The sequence below is a fragment of the Nanorana parkeri genome, unplaced genomic scaffold (assembly GCF_000935625.1).
Source record: "Nanorana parkeri isolate BGI_ZX_2015 unplaced genomic scaffold, ASM93562v1 scaffold666, whole genome shotgun sequence".
Lineage (NCBI taxonomy): Eukaryota > Metazoa > Chordata > Amphibia > Anura > Dicroglossidae > Nanorana > Nanorana parkeri.
In genome coordinates, this window is record NW_017306934.1 from 131,788 (window position 1) to 138,041 (window position 6,254).

General features: G+C 44.9%; 1 protein-coding gene across 1 annotated transcript in view; it reads left to right on the forward strand.

Moving 5' to 3' along the window:
* Positions 1-4,234: 4,234 nt before the first annotated feature.
* The window catches only part of CAPSL (calcyphosine like), a 24,410-nt gene continuing 22,390 nt past the window's right edge, over positions 4,235-6,254 (forward strand). Inside the window, exon 1 of the mRNA XM_018563466.1 lies at positions 4,235-4,301. The gene's annotated coding sequence lies outside the window, so the exon portion shown is untranslated. The remainder of the gene's footprint in view (positions 4,302-6,254) is intronic.

The following is a 6,254-nucleotide window of genomic DNA, read 5'->3' on the forward strand; positions in this document are numbered from 1 at the left end:
CTCTGTCCCTTGTGATCTTGTACTGGACAAGAAGTTCATGGAAGCCGATCTAAAAGAGTTCGAGCTGTTTGGAAATTTGCTGACTGTAAGTGCTAGGGGCAAAAATTTAGAAAAATACTTTGCTGGGCAATGAATATGTGATCTGGATTCATTGCCAAAGTGAGAGTTTGATATTATTGAAGTGCAGCAAAAAGTATTTGCAATCAGATGCAGCAGCTTCCCTGGTGTATTCCCCCCTCTAGTGGTCAAAGGGTTATATACATGAGTCGTAGGAGAAAGCGGCTGGATTGATGGTATTTTGTATCACAAGAAGAAATGCTAAACGTTTCCAATCTCTCAAATCGAATGTTAGTGAACAGAGATATAAAATAAGGACAATAACAACAATCAATATTTCACAAATGTTGTTTGACTCAGCAGGCACCATTTTTTCTGTAATTCCAAATCTTCTCGGGATTTTATTGCTGATCATTTTCTATTGTTAATTTACCAGGTATTTCTTTTTGTGAAAATGCTTTGAATTAACAAAGTCCAACTTCTAAATTTGCTGGACTGGGTCGCTTTAAAGGATCAACTGATATTTCTGTCTGCTACTGCTCGGTGTTACTTATTCCTGACTCATGAACTTTGCGTTACCTACTACTGACCTCTGAACTCTTCAACCCTTTGTTACTTTTTATTGGGGCCTTGCTAGGTTACACCCTGGTGATCTGTGATCTCTTCCATCTAGGGTTGCCGCCTTATCTTCAAGTGAAATCCGAACACTCTAGCGGCGCACACGGCGATTTTTTGTTTTGTTTTTAGGATATAGAAGAGAGAGCGAGGAGAGGCAGCCAGGGGAGGGAGTAAGGAGACCAGCTACAGAGGACTACAAATCCCAGCAATACATTATACAGCAAGACAAAATAATATGAAGCTACATACTCTGTGCTGTTCTGGGGTGGAGCCCTGATGTCTCCAGGTGGCCTGGTGGCCTGTGCCGGCTCTCAGGTGGACTTGCGACACTCAGGTGTACTTTTTGACTGTCAGGTTGGCTGTGTGACACTCAGGTGGGCTGTGCGACTTTCGGGTGAGCTGTGCGACACTGAGGTGGGCTGTTTGACTGTCAGGTTGGCTGTGCGACACTGCAGTGGGCTGTGCAACACTCAGGTGGGCTGTGCGACACTCACGTGTGCTGCACGACACTCAGGTGGGCTGTGAGACACTCAAGTAGGCTGAGCGACACTCAGGTAGGCTGTGCGGTACTCGGGTGGGCTGTGCGACACTCGGGTGGGCTGTGCGACACTCGGGTGGGCTGTGCGACACTCGGGTGGGCTGTGCGACACTCAGGTGAGCTGTGAAACTATGAGGAGGGCTGTGCGAATCTTAGGGCTGTCTGGATTATGGTGTCTCACTAGGGGTCCGCAGGCAGACAGCATGGTGTCAGGGACCCGGAGGAAGAGAAGGAGGAGAAGGAGCAATCACAGATGTAGCTGCCAAGGTCCTCGGCAAGCCCAATCTCGGGCAGCCGCATCGGCCTGAAACCAAATCTTGCTCTGAGGTGTGGGCACCTTTATACAAGCACAGGCTGCCCGCTGCTGGTGTCGGCACTGAGGCCCCCTTCACACTGAGCGACATTTTTCCTATTGGGCTGCATGCAATCAGGAGCAATATCGCTGGAAATCGCTCGAAAAAAGGGTCATGTAGGAGTGACAAGCTACCAGCGACGAGCTACAATCGATATTGAGCGATATTGAGCGAGGAGATGTGAACAGCTCCATTGAAATGGATTGGAGAAGCTACATAGAGAGATATCGCGTGGAAATATGAGCGATATCGCTGAAAAAATCGCTCGATAAATCGCTCAGGGTGAATGGGGCCTGAGTGTCTTGTGTCCGGGTGCCCGCTGGTTGGACACCCAGACACAAGACTCCAAAACTGGACTGTCCGGGTGAACTGTAGCTCTCCACCTCTCCAGTGTTGCTTACCTCCAAGCTACACCTTATTATTGGCTAGTGTGGCCGCCCATGACAGTGATAGGAGAGTGCAAGAGGTCGACAGAGCTCACCACCATGAAGTAAGTTATTTTTGTCTGTCAGAGCGCCCTCCTTTATGGGATCTTGCATTTACTCTATGGAGAATTAGGCCCAACAAAGGCCGATCCAGAGCAATGATTCTCATTGGCTTACCTCTACATCAGCTATCCCCCCTTTAGTCTACCATGAATGCTATTGCCAGACTCATCCTGCTCTCACAGGCAGGGCCCCCAACCATCTTGTTTTGACCTGTATTATGCTTGTAATGTCTTCCTTATATTGTAAAGCGCTGCGCAAACTATTGGCACTATATAAATCCTGTATAATAATAATAATTCTGTACCAACTGCTCAGTGGCCACTGCCCTCTCTGCCAATCCCTCCACTGGCTTCCAATAGCCCAATGTGTAACATTCAAAATACTAACTACTAAACTTAGTTATCCACAACTCTGCCCCCCGGCTATATCCCCAACCTCATCTCAAAATATCACCCTAACTGTCCTCTCCGCTCCTCCTGATCTTCAGCTCCCTTGTCATCTACTCCCATGCTCACCTCCAGGACTTCTCCAGAGCCTCTCCTAACCTCTGGAACTCCATACCCCATGCTGTCCGGCTGCCTTAGAGCTCACCACACTTTAAAATCTGATTGTACAATCTCCTTCCAAAAATTAAGTAGCGCAAGAGCCTGCTTGATTGGATTCATGTAGGTTGCCTTGATTAGGTAGGTCCTCATATTATAGAGCTTTGGTAAATCTGAAGTTGATTGCACATAGGACCGAGTAGCCCAATTGTAAAACGTATGGTGACCCTTAGACGATCCCTAAAAACTCATCACTTTAGGCCTAACAACTCATCCCTACACAGTTTCCTTTTGTATCACTTGTCCCTCCTTTTAGATTGTAAGCTTCCATGGGCCGGGACCTCCTAACTTGTCTTGAATTGTATTGAAACTGTACCATCTTCTTGTAAAGTGCTGGGCAAGCTGTTGGTGCTATGTACATCCTGTATTCAGGGCCGGATTTCCCACAAGGCCACCGAGGCCCGGCCTTTGGGTGGCGGGGAGATAGGGGTGTAGAATTCCTATTGCGGGTAGTTTTTCTCTACATTGAGCCCTGCTTTGGGCAAGCAAAGTTAAATGCAGAGCGTGGGAAGCTGCCACTCGTTTTGTACAAGTGATCTTAGCCTGCTCGTCCATCCTCCCCTGCCACCCTCCATGGTCCACCCCCACCTCCGGCTGCCTCTCTCTCCGCTGGCCGTTCCTCAGAATGTTCGTTCTCCGCTCTGCTCCGTGTGAACACTGAGATCGGAATACTGCACTCGCAGCCTTCCCATCTCAGCTGTCACAGGAGAGCCAGCACGGTGCTGTGCTCAAACTCCTGTATTAGAAAAGTGACAGGTTCAATAAAGAATCCTCTCTTTCAATAAAAAGAGGGGTTTGTTATCTCTTGTGTGATAGCGATAAAGTTAAGTGAAAAAAATAAAATAAAAATTGATAAAAAGTGAAAGATTTATAAAATAAAAATGTTAAAAAGTAAAAGATATTAAGAAATAATAATCAAAACAAAAAAAGGTGGCATTGAGGTGGCGGCATTGAGCAACCTGGCCTTGCGGCAGCAGAGAGGGTAAATCCGGCCCTGGGTGTATTTTAATAATAATAATAATGATGATTTGCAGCGGATACTGGAGCCAATGCATGTAGACAGAAGTGGCTAAGAAAGTCTGGAGGGGATCAGCAGCACTGAGATGTAAAAAAAGGTGAAAACAGTATTTTATTATTAAAAAAAAAAAATATATGACAATTGTTTATGATACACTTAGTGAATAGGGTGCTAGTGCTTTAGCACATTCACCCAGCTGGATTTCCATTCAGTGATCACAAATGACTTTACAATACAATGCAGCTTTCATGACAGGTCTCCTTGTCAGGAAGAAGAAGGGTGATCCTGTATTGTAGTGACACTGGTAGCAGGGTGGAGACACACAGCCAATCACCGTGCACGGTGTGTAAACAGGGCCACGATCTTCCTCTGTGTGCTTTCTCATCTGAAGCCGTCTCCATAGCAACACAACTATGTGTATCTAAGTTTAAGAACAGACACAGGCGAGGCCAAACTGACCGACATCGACTTCCACCAATCAGCGAGCGCTGATCTGCTGCAGGACCCAATGAGCAGACAGGAAACTTGGAGTAAGGGGAGGTGTTACTCCACCTGTTGAGTGCAAGCTGCGTCCATAGTTTCAGGAGGAAGGCTCCGGCTGCTGTTAGGAGGATCCGAACCCCGAAGGTAGAATTATTGATCCGATTCCTACTCGATGCCGATCACATCAACTTTATTCTTTACTTTTATATCACTTCTGTATACATTGTTATAAGTCTCTCTGTATAATAATAATACCTGATACAATAGTACAGACATGTCAGTGGTGGGTTATTATAGGGACGGTACTGGGTATGCGGAGCATGTTATTGTAACATTGTAAAATATGATTTATATTGGGGAGGAGAGGGGTCACCTGTGTACAATATCCGGAGAGCAGAGTTATCATCTCTATATGAATTATAATACATTCTCCTATATTTAGAGAGTAGTGATGTCACCTATGATATATTTGGAGAGCAATGGTGTCACCTATGATATATTTGGAGAGCAGTGGTGTCACCTATGATATATTTGGAGAGTAGTGGTGTCACCTATGATATATATCGGAGAGCAGGGGTGTCACCTATGATATATATTGGAGAGCAGTGGTGTCACCTATGATATATTTGGAGAGTAGTGGTGTCACCTATGATATATTTAGAGAGTAGTGGTGTCACCTATGATATATTTGGAGAGTAGTTGTGTCACCTATGATATATAATATATTTGGAGAGTATTGATGTCACCAATGATATATTTGGAGAGTAGTAGTGTCACCTATGATATATATTTGGAGAGTAGTGGTGTCACCTATGATATATTTGGAGAGTATTGATGTCACCTATGATATATTTGGAGAGTAGTGGTGTCACCTATGATATATTTGGAGAGTAGTGGTGTCACCTATGATATATTTGGAGAGTAGTGGTGTCACCTATGATATATTTGGAGAGTAGTGGTGTCACCTATGATATATTTGGAGAGTAGTGGTGTCACCTATGATATATTTGGAGAGTAGTGGTGTCACCTATGATATATTTGGAGAGTAGTTGTGTCACCTATGATATATAGTAATATAGCGGTAACCGAGTGTCACCCCGCCGAGACGTCACTGCGCATGACGTCATCGCGCACGCGCGGCAGTATTCTGATAGCTGCCGGCAGCCATCTTGGTGATGGACGCCGGCAGAGAGAGGAGGGGACAGTCACCCGGCGGGATGAGGTATGCCGCCAGGTCCCCTCCTCTCTCCTGATACTGTCGGCGTTCGGTCCATGACCGAGCGCCCGACTTTTCTGAGGGGGGTGACACCAAAATGACTGTGAGTCATTTTGGTGTCACCCCTCCAATGGTGTCACCCGGGTGCGGGCCGCACCCCCCTTGTGACGCCACTGCCTATGATATATTTGGAGAGTATTGATGTCACCAATGATATATTTGGAGAGTAGTAGTGTCACCTATGATATATATTTGGAGAGTAGTGGTGTCACCTATGATATATATTTGGAGAGTAGTGGTGTCACCTATGATATATTTGGAGAGTATTGATGTCACCTATGATATATTTGGAGGGCAGGGATGGGAGTCATGTAAAATACAGGATATATTTGGATGCACACAATGTATTTGTAGAGCAGTGGTGTCACCTTCCCATCACATATCTTATATTTGTACAGGAGGAAGGTTACAACAATATCACATCTGTGCACCGTGCAATGCAAATAAACCATAAAAGTCTCTGTTCTGTCTTTTACTGGAGGCGTTGGTATCTACTTATCTGAATTTTAATAAGTTACATAATGTTTAACCAAACCTATTAATCAATAATAGGGATCTAACGAGGAGGAATTTACATGAAAGAGGCAAATCATCCTAAAATGAGTGTTGAATATTTTATCTTAGGTATTTGGTATAATAAAGTAAATGGAAATCTAATCTAGAAAACATTTAGAAGGGATATTCACTAAGATTCCAAAGGCAGCCGAGTGTTTAACAGAGCCGAAGTGAAAAGAGTTAAAAAAAAAAAATGCATGGGGTTCCCCGCAAAAGTCATACCAGATACCTAAACATTTCCCAACTAGACCCTTAATCTGCGTACT